The sequence below is a fragment of the Camelus dromedarius genome, chromosome 3, assembly GCF_036321535.1.
Source record: "Camelus dromedarius isolate mCamDro1 chromosome 3, mCamDro1.pat, whole genome shotgun sequence".
NCBI classification, from domain to species: Eukaryota; Metazoa; Chordata; class Mammalia; order Artiodactyla; family Camelidae; genus Camelus; species Camelus dromedarius.
In genome coordinates this window covers 51,363,766-51,379,177 of record NC_087438.1, presented here as the reverse complement: position 1 = coordinate 51,379,177, position 15,412 = coordinate 51,363,766, and positions in this window count along the sequence as shown.

Sequence of the window (15,412 nt, the reverse complement as noted above, 5' to 3'; positions counted from 1 at the left end):
AAGTAGCAGAATTTATTAACAACTATGGTTGAGCCAAAGGACACATCAACTGATTGTTAGTTCCCTGCCACCAAATGAAGATATATTATCAGTATTTGTGTTAAATATTCCATTTTAACAGTGCATATACATATTCATTAGCAGGCAGAATAACCTTAGAGTTTGCACTTTGCAAATGCCTGTTATTTTTCTGAAGTCAGAGCAGGTTCTAAAACTTTGCATTACCTCCTGCATGTAATCTCAGAGTCTGTCATTCACATGTAGAAAACACACTTCTCTATTTAGCCTGTGGTTGGTGAGAGATAGACATTTACAGGGACCCTCTGCCCTTGAGCTGTTCCATTAGTGCATGGAAAGCACCTTGCAGCCTGTGACAAGCGCAGCAGATCGGCACTAAATCAAAAATCAGTGCCAGCCAGGGATCTAAGCCACCATGAAGGTCACAGCCATCAACTGCATGCCATCTCAATCCAAACAAAACACATTGGATACAGGGGGATTTTCACAACTCACAATAGGTGACAGAGACTTCATGTTAGAGTAATCCAGAGCAGTGAAACTGGGAACTGACCTTTTAAGTACTTTTGAGTATTTAATCAAACTTTTAAAAAGCTGGAGGTAATTATTTATAATAGCTTACATTTTAAAACAAAACGAAATAAAACCTCCTGAGCATGGTGCTACTGTAATCAGGATTCTGATGAAAAAATTCTTTTTTGTTTTTGCTATTCATACGCATTTTTAAGAAGCAAAATCATCAAAAACTTTATATAAAAATAGATTTCATTTGCCTTCTTGAACTATATGTCATTGATCCAATATGAAATGAACAATTTGTGTGTTAAATTACTCAGTGTTGCTTATTCTGAGGGTTTATAATTAACATTTATGTTAGATAGTAAATATTAGTACCAGTCTGACTTTAGTACAACTTTACCTTCAGCAACCCAGTTCAACTGAATTTGAGTCTACATATTAATAGGATTTGTGTACCGTACGGTGAAGGTTTTGAATAATATAAACATTATTTAAATGTTATGGGTCAAATTCCCTTTTCACCTCTAGCTCAAAAAAAAAAAAAAAACAAATCCAAGAGGAAAATATTTCAAAATTAAATTGTAAATCCTCTCCCCACTTGATGGGTTTTCTTCTATGGCATTCTGAGAATTAATTGCCTAGGTTAATAAGAATTGGATAGCCAAGCAAACTAAGCCAGATTTTGCTAAATTAACTTAGAAAATGCCTATGCTTTACAAAAATGAAACACTTATATTCAAAAATTATTTTCGTGGTGGAACTACCATATTAATGGGATCTGATTGAATTATATCACACTGCTGTAGGGGTGAGTGGGGCAAGGCAAAAGCTTAGTTCTACTTTTGATGAAATATCTGACAGGGAGCTAACATAAGAGATACATAGATTATTCCTAACACATTAGCTTTTGTGAATGATATTCAACAGAATAATGGATACAGAGAACAGAGAAAAAAATGACGTACTCTTTACAATCTAATCACGTTCACAGTGACCAAGACTATTTTGAGAATATGCCATTTTAGAAACAAGTTATTGGGCCCAAGTAGCTCTACCACTGAGTGAATTCATGGTTAATTTTCAGTAGCTGGTGAAGTTTCATGAAACTGTAAAATCGAAGTAGTCCAGCAGGAGTGTATGTAATGGAAGAATGCCATCTGCTGGTGAACCCTATCAAATCCATATTTAATTAGGAAAACCTGAGGACACATGCGCTGCAGATGAGGAAGATTCAAAGTTTGTGGAAGAATTTTTTTTTCTTTTGAAAAATCTACTCTCATTTAGCTGATGCATACCTGTGGTATACATTCTTCATTTTAAATTGATTACTAATTTCATGGAATCACTAGTCAGTAAAGCCTTGAAAGGAAATGGGTGCAAAGGGCTTTTTTCTCTTTTTGCCAATTTACAAAGTTTCTGTGTTCATCATTCATCAGTAGTCAGCCAGTGAGTCTGTTCTGTTTAAAAGCTTTGGCTTTTCACTTAATGCATCCCATCTGTTTCTGAAATAAATTGCAATAATCCGTGTTTAATTTTAATCAATGTATTACTAAATATGCAAATTATATTAAAAGCCGTGGTTTGAAAAAGCTTTCATTTGTAAATATGGTAGCTTAAAACAGGAAGCATATCTAAAAGCCATTTAGCTACAGTAGCCTAACTCTAACACTGTAGCTGATTGATAAAGCAGATCACAAGTTGATCTTTCTCCCACGAGGGGATATGTAAAACTGTTGCATATCAGATTTTGTTAACATTTGATGGGCTAGTGCTAACAGTGTAAGAGACTCATACTTCAGCAACCATGTCTTTTACATTTAAATTAAGGTAATCTTATTCCATTCTACATCTCTCTGATTTTTTTTTTTTTTACACAACCTAACACATGAATTTGCGTGATTGGTTTATGAATCACAGTTAAAGCAATTTGAGCAAGCCTTTCAATCAATCTTAAATTTTTAGTGTCTAATTTACTTGTGATTTGCATAATTAATTGTGGAAAGGATCCTTTGGGAGTCTCTCTCCCTTTTTCCTTTCCTACCTTGTGTCTCATTCATTGACTACACAGATTAGGAGTGATACTAGAGTTCTTTCAGGCCTGCTAGATGGCTTTGTTAGGAATCCAGAATTCTCTTACAATGCTCTGTCTGATCCGGCTCGACTAAAGGGTAATTTCTGAAAATTAAACCTGCTATCTGCAAAACAGTCCATTAACATGGCTGTCACTGAATTGTGTCTTTACTTTACCAAGCAGTTACCTTAAAGGAGAATTTTGGAATTCTTTATTGTGTGCAGGTTATCAGTGTATGAGAATTTATGTATTAGACAATCACGTTCATGTCATGTACTAATTGTACCAGTTTGGGGACTACCTAGAATGCAGCCTAATCAGTGGAAAGCTGCAACAAAGTTGCAAGAATTTTGTCAGCCTGTTGTTAAACACGGTCGTTATTAAAATTAAAATCACATAAACTTACATTAAAATAAATTATAAAAACAAAGGTAATACTCAAACATCACTTCCCAGTTATTGTGCTATTTTTTATTGTTATCTCTGCCCTTAAGGTTATTTATGTCTGTCTGTTATGTCTGCATGGTGAAAATACTAAATAATGATGTGCTGCTGGGCATTTCTTCCCAACTACACATTTAGTAGCATCATATTGGTAAGCTTGTAATTGGCCATGGTGGGAATATTACACCAGAAAAATAGTGAAATGCTGCAAATCAAGACTACCACCCCAACAGAACTGGTTGTTAACCATTTGCCTGCAACCACTGTCTTTAATTATAATACACACCAACTACATTCACATTCTGTTACTTATTATTGAGCTCTTCTAAGAAAGTAACAATAGTTTTCACAGACCTTGTACAAAAATCAAAATATATGTATTTGACTCCCCTGGAAACCTTAGCCCTAATTCTTGTTAAAATTTAAAAATTAAGTTTTTCCATGGAGAAATTACAACAAATAAAATAGAAATACAGAATATCATATAAGAATATTCTGAAAAACTATATGGAACCAAACTGGATAACCTAGAGGAGATGGACAAGTTTCTGGAAACATACTGTCCACCAAGACTGAATCAAGAAGAAACTGACCACCTGAACAAACTGATCACTAGAAATGAAATCAAAATAGCAATAAAAAACCTCCCTACAAATAAAAGTCCAGGACCGGACGGCTTCACCAGGGAATTCTACCAGACATACAAAGAAGAACTCATACCAGTCCTTCTCAAACTCTTCCAGAAGATTGAAAAGGAGGGAATACTCCCAAACTCATTCTATGAAGCCACCATCACCCTGATACCAAAACCAGGCAAAGACACTACCAAAAAAAGAGAATTATAGGCCAATATCACTGATGAACATAGACACCAAAATCCTCACCAAAATATTAGCAAATAGAATCCAAGAACACATAAAAAAGATTATACATCATGACCAAGTAGGGTTCATCCCAGGGACACAAGGGTGGTTCAACATACGCAAATCAGTCAATGTAATACATCACATCAACAAGAGAAAGGATAAAAACCACATGATCATCTCAATAGATGCAGAAAAAGCATTTGATAAAATTCAACACCCATTTATGATAAAAACTCTCACCAAAGTTGGTATAGAGGGAACATATCTCAACATAATGAAAGCTATATATGACAAACCTCCTGCCAGCATAGTACTCAATGGTGAAAAACTCAAAAGCTTCCCACTAAAATCTGGGACAAGACAAGGATGCCCACTATCACCACTCCTATTCAGCATAGTCTTCGAAGTCCTAGCCACAGCAATCAGGCAAGAGAAAGAAATAAAAGGGATCCAAATTGGAAAAGAAGAGGTAAAAGTGTCACTAGATGCCGACGACATGTTACTATATATAGAAAACCCTAAAAGGTCCACACAAAAACTACTAGAGCTGATCAAAGAATTCAGCAAGGTAGCAGGTTACAAGATTAACGTTCAAAAATCAGTTGCATTTCTTTACACTAATGATGAATCAACAGAAAAAGAAAGTAAAGAAACAATCCCCTTTAAAATAGCACCCAAAGTAATAAAATACCTAGGAATAAATCTAACCAAGGAGGTGAAAGAATTATACACAGAAAACTATAAACCATTGATGAAGGAAATTAAAGAAGACTTTAAAAAATGGAAAGATATTCCATGCTCTTGGATTGGAAGAATCAATATTGTTAAAATGGTCACACTGCCCAAGGCAATCTACAGATTTAATGCAATCCCTATCAAATTACCCAGGACATATTTCACAGAACTAGAACAAATAATAATGAAATTTATATGGAACCCTCAAAGACCTAGAATTGCCAAAGCATTACTGAAGAGAAAGAAAGAGGCTGGAAGAATAACTCTCCCAGACTTCAGACAATACTATAGAGCTACAGTCATCAAGACAGCATGGTATTGGTACAGAAACAGACATATAGACCAATGGAACAGAATAGAGAGCCCAGAAATGAACCCACAAACTTTTGGTCAACTCATCTTCGACAAAGGAGGCAAGAATATACAGTGGAATAAAGACAGTCTCTTCAGCAAATGGTGTTGGGAAGACTGGACAGCAGCATGTAAAACAATGAAGCTAGAACACTCCCTTACACCATATACAAAGATCACCTCAAGATGGATCAAAGACTTAAACATAAGACAAGATACAATAAACCTCTTAGGGGAAAATATAGGCAAAACATTATCTGACATACATCTCAAAAATGTTCTCCTAGAACAGTCTACTCAAGCAATAGAAGTAAAAGCAAGAATAAACAAATGGGACCTAATGAAACTTACAAGCTTCTGTACAGCAAAGGAAACCATAAGTAAAACAAAAAGACAACCTACGGAATGGGAAAAAAATTTTGCAGATGAAACCAACAAAGGCTGCATCTCCAGAATATATAAGCAGCTCATACGACTTAATAAGAAAAAAATAAACAACCCAATCCAAAAATGGGCAGAAGACCTAAACGAGCAATTCTCCAAGGAAGACATACAAATGATCAATTGGCACATGAAAAAATGCTCAATATCACTAATTATCAGAGAAATGCAAATCAAAACTACAATGAGGTATCACTTCACACCAGTCAGAATGGCCATCATTCAAAAGTCCACAAACGATAAACGCTGGAGAGGCTGTGGAGAAAAGGGAACCCTCCTATACTGCTGGTGGGAATGCAGTTTGGTGCAGCCACTGTGGAAAACAGTACAGAGGTTCCTCAAAAGACTAGGAATAGACTTACCATATGACCCAGGAATCCCACTCCTGGGCATATCTCCAGAAGGAACCCTACTTCAGGATGACACCTGCACCCCAATGTTCATAGCAGCATTATTTACAATAGCCAAGACATGGAAACAGCCTAAGTGTCCATCAACAGATGACTGGATAAAGAAGAAGTGGTATATTTATACAATGGAATACTACTCAGCCATAAAAACCGACAACATAATGCCATTTGCAGCAACATGGATGCTCCTGGAGAATGTCATTCTAAGCGAAGTAAGCCAGAAGGAGAAAGTAAAATACCATATGAGATCGCTCATATGTGGAATCTAAAAAAAAAAAAACCAAACAAACAAACAAAGCATAAATACAAAACAGAAACGGACTCATAGACATAGAATTCAAACTTGTGGTTGCCAAGGGGGTGGAGGGTGGGAAGGGATAGACGGGATTTCAAAATTGTAGAATAGATAAACAAGATTATACTGTATAGCACAGGGGAATATACACAAGATCTTATGGTAGCTCACAGAGAAAAAAATGTGACAATGAATATAAATATGTTCATGTATAACTGGAAAATTGTGCTCTACACTGGAATTTGACACAACATTGTAAAATGATTATAAATCAATAAAAATGTTAAAAAATTAAGTTTTTCCTACTAGTGTAACATTATTTAGAAAATACAGCAAACTGTTTTTCTCAATGACTTTATTATTTTGAAAGGAGGAAAGTTATAACATATTCATAATTTACTTAGCTGTTTGTATCTTGCATATTAATTTACCAGGCAGTTTATTGCTGAGTTTAAGGGGCTGCCAAGCAATCCTGAGATTAAATATGTTAGAAAACTAGTTTGTAGAATAAACTCACTGTAATTTTATAAATAGTAGAGTCATGCCAAGGACCATTTTTGTTAAAAATAAATTTATTTCTCTATATAGATGATTTATTAATCATACCTCGGAATGCTTAATAATCAGTATAAACAAATTAAAAACCTCAGCTTGTGTTCTAAGGCCATTTTCAAACGGGAAGCAACCTCACCCCACCCTAAGAGGGTAATGATCTAAAAGTAAGTGGAGTCCCATGTTCTGGGGAACACAGCCCAGGTCAGCAAGGCTCTTCTGGTCAATGCACCAATCTGTTCTGCTTCCATAGGCCCCTTGTGCAGCCACATTCCCTGGGAAAGGTGGGCCATCTGCTGTTGCCTGGCCCTTATGTAAGAATTTTCTGTTTTCAGTTTTCTAACTTTTTTCTGTTCTTCTTGGTCTTAAACTCACCGATAAGAAATAACTCATTATCTACTAAAAATGTAACCATGGGAAATTATCTTCCCCTAAGCAAAGAGAATTCAGGATCTGTGATACTCTATTTATAAAAAGTTTTCTTAAGTTAAATATTAATTAAAAATATGTTAAGGTCTGAAGAAAAAAATTTTGATGACTACCTGTATGTCTACTCCTATTGTTTTTTTTTTTTTTTTTAAGAGCATTTGAAATACCCTGTGTGCTCATCCCTTCCCTTTATACTTAGAGGTAACCATTATACTGACTTGGAGTTTTCACTTGCTTGCTTTTACTGGCCATTTTAACATATTTTTTCTTCTGTACGATATATTGACTAATTCTGCATGCTTTTGGTCTTTCTATAAAGAAAATTATACTATATATATTCTTTTGTGACTTTATTGCTTCTACTGTGAGTCGCTACTTTTCACTGTCATATAGTACTTCATTGTATGGATATACTGAAGTTTGTTCAGTATTGATTATTCTGCTATATAGTAAGCCTTAATATAGACAGAGTAATTTCTCCCACTTCTTTTTTGTCATTCTTTTTTGTCAAGGTTGTTTTAGTTATGCTAGGGCCTGTGCCTTTCCATATAGATTTTAGAACAATCTTGTCTTTAAAAAAAATCTTACTAGTAGTTTGGTGTGAATTGCATGAAACCATAGACCAATTTGGAGAGATTTGGCATGGTTATTATAATGAGTCTTCCAACTCATGAACATGCTAATCTCCCAATTTAAATTTTCTTTGACTTTTTAAAATCAGTATTTTGTGATTTTTAGCATATAGATCTTGTATATGTTAAATGTATAATTTCATTTTCCTTGGAATGATTATAAATTGTATTGTGTTTTTAATTTCAGTGTTAGCATGTTCATTATTAGTATAATTGATCCTTGTGGGTCCTTTTAAATTTATTTATGTTTATTTAAATTACTGTTATTTTTAGACTTATTTTAACAATTGTATTTAGTGATTTTTATTTGTCCTACCTTGTCTATATTTCTTTCTTGTCTTCCTCTGAATCAGTTGCATATTTTTTTCTCATCCAGTTTTCTCCTATTAGGAAATTTTATACTCTATTATTTTGATTTTGGTAGGTGCTCTGGAACTTGCTTTTGAATTCTAACTTATCAAAATCTAACATTAATTACTATCTTTATCCCTCTTCTTAAACATCTAGAGTCCTTAGAATATTTTAACTCTCATCACACCACTTCTGGCTTTCATGCTTTGATTTATCTGCTATTGTTGTCATGAATTATGATTTTATCTTTTTTGTTTAGCTCCACAAACCATTAATATTGCTATTTTATAAGTATCGGTGTTGGCTTAAATTTAATCACATATCTACCATTTTCTTTGCATGTAAGACCTTCCATTTGATATCACTTTCCTTATTTCTGAAGAATATACTTTTGATGTAACTTATCCTTTTATCATTTTGATTTCATGCATGTAAGACTTTCTTACTCTATACACTATGTCTCTTAACCTTTTGTTTATATTTTCTATTTTCTTATCTAGATATGTAGATATGTGATTCTGTAGCATTTTGGATAAACTACTGAAATCTATCTTCTAGTTCACTAACTCTCTCTTTAGCTCTTTTTAATTTACTGTAGAACTTATTCATTGGGTTTTAAATTTCAATTATTATATATTTTTATTTTTCAAATGTTATAATTCATTTTCTCTTGTTTTTTACTCATTTTAATTCTCTTATTTCACTAAAGGTATTAAAATCTTTATATTCTGTAATTAATATTCTAATATCTAAGTTTTCATAAATTTCTATCTGTTCTGTGTTATACTTGCTGGTTCTTACCAGTGCCTTGTTTTTTCATGTGTTTTATGAATTTTGGTGGCTAGGAGTTGATATTTCTTAGAATAACAGGAATTCTCTGAGGCCTCTTTTGAAGGTGGACTACTTGAGAGAGGATTTGTATTTGCTCCTATTGTATGCCTGGGACCACTTTAAATTCTTGGCTTGAGGTTTTTCAGACCATTTCCATAGTGTGAATTCAGGATGCAGACCATGAGAAAGCTGTTGTGGTTATTAATACTTGGGATATTTTTCACTCTCATTTATTCTGCACTAAGGTCAGATGATTTTCCCTGCAGTTCTCGTTGGGGGCTTAGAGGAAGGGGATTGGGATTATTTTTAGTGTAACTTTATACAGAAAGTATAGTGCTTTGTGGTATGATCTTTATTGGAGGAATCATTTATTATGCTTTATACCTTGTGCAGGCCTTGATCTTTCTCTTCTCTCTCTCGATTCTTAGGAGGCTGTGAACATCTCAGCTTAAGTTCATTTAGTTAGGTATATATAGTAATCCCTTGATATCCTTAGAGAATTTGTTTCAGGTCCCCCTTGAAAATACCAAAATTCACAAATGCACAAGTCCGTTATATAAAATGGTGTAGTAGTTACATATAATCTACTCGCATCCTCCCATATAATTTAAATCATCTCTACATTACTTATAATAACTAATATAATGTACATGCTGTATGAATAGTTGTAAATACAACGTAAATGCTATGTAAATAGTTGCCGGTGTTTGGCAAATTCAAGTTTTGCTTTTTGGAACTTTCTGGGATTTTTTTTCTGAATTTTTTTATACATACACACACATATTTTCAGATTCTTTTCCATTATAGCTTATTATGAGAAATTGAATATAGTTCTTTGGGCCTATATACAATAGGCCTTTGTTGTTTATCTATTTTATATATGGTAGTGTGTATCTGTAGAACCCAAATTCCCAATTTATCCCTCCCCTACTTCCCCCTTTGTTAACCGTAAGTTTGTTTTATATGTCTTTTCGGTTTTGTGAATAAGTTCATTTGTATCACTTTTTTTAGATTCCACATATAAGTGATATCATATGGTATTTGTCTTTCTCTGACAATCCCTAGGTCCATCCATGTTGCTGTAAATGACATTATTTCATTCCTTTTTATAGCTCAGAATATTCCATTGTGTGTGTGTGTGTGTGTGTGTGTGTGTGTGTGTGTGTGTACACCACATCTTCTTTATCCATTCATCTGTCCATGAACATTTGGGTTGCTTCCATGTCTTAGCTATTGTAAGTAGTGCTTCTGTGAACATTGGGGTGCATGTATCTTTTTCAATTAGAGTTTCCTCTGGCTATATGCCCAGGAGTGGGATTGCAAGATCATACGGTAAGTCTCTTCAGTTTTTTAAGGACTCTCCATGCTATTTCCATAATGGCTGCACCAGACTACATTCCCACCAACAATGTAGGAGGGTCCTTTTTCTTAGGACTGCTGCTATAGTACCTGCTGAAATATGTCCACAGAATCACCAAAGCAAGACTTATTCCATGGGGTCCTGCCAGCTGCTAGAGTGAAATCTGCTCCCACCCTGTACTTTGTTTTACAGCATATGGAGAGTTCTATCAGGAGTCATCAGTGAGTTACCATAACCATTTCCCTCTTAGCTGGGCATCTTCTCCTTTTCCTCCTCACTGGATTGAGGTTGGCTGGGAGATGGTCTTAAAGATTGCTTATGTTTTACCTGTGTTTTATCTTGTGAATTTGTTCTCTGTGTAAAGGCCTAGTTATGTAGAGGAAAAGAACCTACTCTTGTTTCCTTCCTGGGAGGAGAAAATTAATCTTAATCAGATTGTCATAAATTTACTTTCCCAGGGGTTGTTAAGTTCCATTTTAAAGTCTTATTAGATCCAAACTGGATTTATGAGGACGTGAGTATTATCATTGTTACTATTGCTGTTATTATTATTATATTGATGTCTTTTTTGGCTGTTACTATGTACAAAGTACTGTGCTAATTTTAGACAAACTCTTTGAAATGGATACTATTACTATCCTCATTTTACAGGAATTTTGACTTAGAGAGATTAAGTAATTTATCTGATGCAGCAGAGCCAGGGTTCACACCCATACTTGCTCGTAACCAGTTCTTTGTGCTGTATCACCTCTCTATCAATATTAGAACAACCTGTCTAAAACCTTTAAAACCTTGCTATCCAGAGTGTAGTCCACAGACCAGCTGCAAAGGCATCACCTGATTGCTTATTACAGTGGCAGAATCAGCCCCATCCTAGGCCTTTTAAGTCATAATCTGCTTTTAACAAGATGCTCACTTGATTTCTATGCACATTAAAGTTTGAGAAGCACTGCTGTGAAAAGGAACATTAAAGAGGCAAATTTGCTTGATTAGGGAAGGCATTCTGGAGGTAAGACATGAACTGTTAGAAGAAGGGTAATTTCACCTTTTGTTTATAGGAGGTGTGTAGTAATACCAAAAAAGTACTTCTGAGAAAAAGTGAGCAAACAAAAACTTCTCCAGTTTTCCAGGCATTACCTGATTGGTCAGTGTAATTATCTGGACCTCATTACAGAACACATAGTAGATATTCAGTAAATACTTTAAACTGTTTTAAGATATGACATGCAAACCTACCCATCTGCCTTCAGAATACATTTTTAGTTCTGATCCCACTACATATTTCCATCTATTTTATACTCCAGTCTTACTTAAATAATCCCTCATTACCTTACTCATTCATCCTTAGAACATACTTACTGAGCTCCTACACTAACTACACATTGTGGAAGCAGTGTGTATTGACTGTATTTTCTTGTTTTTTGTATTCTTGATGCTTTGGCATTTGGGACCTTGATCCTAAAGAATTTGCTCCTCCCAGGGCTAGCTAATTCCTGGAGATAGCAAACAGTTCCCCTTCAAGCATGCTTTTGATATACAATCCAACCAGTCCAGAACCTGCACCCAACATCTACTCTGTCAAACTCTGATACATCAAGCCTTTATTTCCCTTGGTCCTAAAACTCCTCAGGACTAGGTACTGGACAAGTAAGGACCAGAGGCCCACTGAAATTATTAAAACTCTCTAAACCTGAGCTTACTCAGTGTACCTAGCATTCTTTACCCTTTTCTTCCCAGGAAAATTCCAGAAAAGGCCCTAGGCCAAGCTCTCCCCACTTCCCCTCCTGCCTCCTGACCAACCTTGGTGCTTTCCTGTGTGGCCCTGAACTTCTTCCTTCATCATGATCATTTCTGTGTTTTCACTAAGGTGTCTTACCATACTTGATTAAAACAAATCCCCGATACATTTTTAGAGCACAGTGATTAACAATGGTTGCTTTTATGGAACCTATGTTCTAGAAGGGGAAGACAGAAAACAAAAAGATGTAGGTAAGGCTAGTTGGCATTCACCAAAATGTCTGTACTGATTATTACAGCCAACATTTGCTTTGATTGGTCAGTGTCCATACCAGATGTTGAAATTTTTGAATTAGCATCTCTGCTAGGTAAACCCTAACCCCATTTTTCTTATCAGCTAAGTTTCTATAGAGAGTAAGAGATAAAGCAGGAACTAAAACCTTAGTCTGGGCACTTTAAGTCCAATGTTCTTTCTCTTTCAAAATATAATTCTGAACTATGTAACTGTTAAGCTTTTCTTTTTTTAAAACTTTGTTTATAATGCCGTTTTTCTTCCCTTTTTTTTTACTTTAGAAATGTTATTTTTAGCTTAATTAGTACATCTTCCTTGAAGATTTCTCTGGTGTCCCCAGGTAAATTTCAATACTTTTTCTATTGCACTTGGCTTATGCATCTGCTAGAGTCCTTATTTCATTTTGCTTCATTTATGTATCTGTCTCTTGTATTACTCTCTAAGCTGTTTGAAGTCAAAGAAGATATGTATGTTATCCTCAGTACCTAGCACAGCACTGCACACATGTAATAGGATCTCAATCAATGCTGAAATGAAATGACTGATTAATCATCAGGAGCCTTGCAGAAGTTCTTGCTCTTTCAAACCTAAGTCCTATATATAATTTTCCTCATAGACTAGCATAAACTTGTATGTGTTCATAGTGAGTGAGGATATTTGCATTGGGCCAACAAAATGGACTATAGCATTCTTTAGTATATTCCAAGGAATGGGAAACTGATTAGGTAATCAACTTCAGCTTTTTCTGGCTCAGACCTTGATGACCCAGGTTCACTGTGTTGGTTGGTGAAATCCTTGGGCAAAAATTTTGACTTTGAACTTATTTATCTTTATAAGGGCAGATAAAAGAAAAAATATTCACTGGCCCATTCTCAGTAGAACTAAGCTGGTCTTACATGAGCTGGGCAGGCAGATCCTAGCAAGGTAGCCTCATTTATTCTCATTTTCATAACCTAAATTTCTGATGTTGAAGCTTTTTACATAATACTGTAATCCATGAGCAGAGACATTTTATGTGGTTTTGTCATCTGCCAGCTATTCATTAATATTGGTGATTGGTAAAGACTAGACAAATGAATAAAGACAGCTTTTGTGAGTCTAGGACAGATCATTGAAGCTAGGGCAACTGTTCCTTTTCCTGTCATTATGGAGTTGAACACCCTTGTAGTTTTGTGACTCAAGTAACCACTGTGGAAGCTACTTGACTGGGGGGTTGTGGCAGAAAATAAAGTCTGTGTTATCAGCCCTCTGGGCTAGTCATTCTTACCTCTGAGCTCTGCCTACATGGAGGGGTTTGTGCACAATACGGACATAACTGACATCAAAGCAAACATAATGCAATAGCTTTCCATGAGAGAAAGCTTTGTCTGACGTTACTTTTGACATTCTAAATCTCAGTTTTGTGAGAAACATCAATAATAATAACCACCCTTTGCATGGGTACAGCACCTTTCTCCCCAGGCTCTGAATGTTTCACAAGCATGAAGTGTTCTGAGCAGAAGGGGAAGATGGAGTGGGAGAATCTGGCCCCAGACAATTAAGAGCTAAAAGTCCTTTCTACAGCAAGCATGAAACATAAGGGGGGACAATTTAGGACAGGAAATGAAGAATGCTGGGTCCAGCTGAGACTAAAGGGAATTTGGCAAGAGAGTAATGATCTGACTCAGAGTTTGTCCATCTGAAATTAACCATGACTCAAAAAACAAACAAAAATAAAACAAAAAAACCAAACCCAGAAATCACTGGATCCATGAATATCTATGGTTTTAAACCATAATAGTTAGAGTACCAGATAAAGTTTAATCGTAACTACTGACTTTGCAAGCTCATCTAATATAACTTCAAAACCATTTTGTCTTAATTTCTGCACATTTTATAAATAAAGTCAAAACATTCCTTTTTGTCTGGGAAGTAAAGACATTAAAAACACCACCATCACCACCACCGTGTATCATTTATTGTTTTTAGGTTTTGGTCCCTGAGGGCAGAATCTATGCCTTGTACTTCTCTACTTCCTTACCATATAAATTTAATGCATAAAATTATTGAAAAAGGGAACCTTAAAACCATAAGTTCTAAATAAGAATTTGAATTCAAATCTTCTACCTGAACAATACATTTATAAATCTTGGATTGCTTGATGAACTGAATGCACCAGAAAGACCCACTTCTCCAGCGACAGCAACACATGTGATTATGTTTTCTGTTTCTTTAATTACTTAACTCCTCTCCTATATCTATTAGCCATACTAGGTAGAAGTCCAGAATCTCTCTCTCAGGACACCACTGGGCCAGTTGTCTAAAATTACTGGGGCTTACTCAGGTCGAGTTGTTAGAGCTTCTTCCAGAAGTGAGATGGTGAGCAGTGGGACATTTTGATCAGTTCACTGTAGGTCTCTGATTCAGCATTCCCCTTGCTGTGTTTCCCCATGTATTTGGGAATTTTCAAGTATTTTTTTATACTGACATTTAGATTAGTTGCATTGTGATCAGAGAACATCTCTGTATGGTTTCAGTCATACTCTGTATGATTTCAGTTCTTTGAAATTTGTTGAGACTTGCTTTACTGCACATACTCAATTTTTGAAAATGTTATGTATGCATTTGAAAATACGGCTAAGAAAGGACCCATATCTAGTCTACAAATACAAGCAAACGCAGTCTTCACTTTGGCATTGACAGAGAAAAAAAATCTAGGTTTATGGAATTACATATATATATGGCACTACGTGATTCATATATCTCTATCTATATATATCTCAAATGTGATTTTATCCATGATATAAAAAGGGCCTTTTAATGGGGTTTTACTATAATTTTAATAGACTAGAGAAAGTAATAAAAGAGTCATAGCTTATGCGTATTGGGGTGAAAAAGCAGGAATGATACCTGAAGTAATTATTGAAGTGTTAAAAATACATTGAGACTGGGATAAGGGTTGGGGAGGTGTGCCTGAAGTTAATGACTTATGTATAGGACCCTTGTAAGTGAGATACAAGTTCAGAATAGAAGTTTGTAAAAGCAAGAAAAATAGGATTGTTGAATCCACATGTTGAATACTGTTTTGTAGTGAAGTAG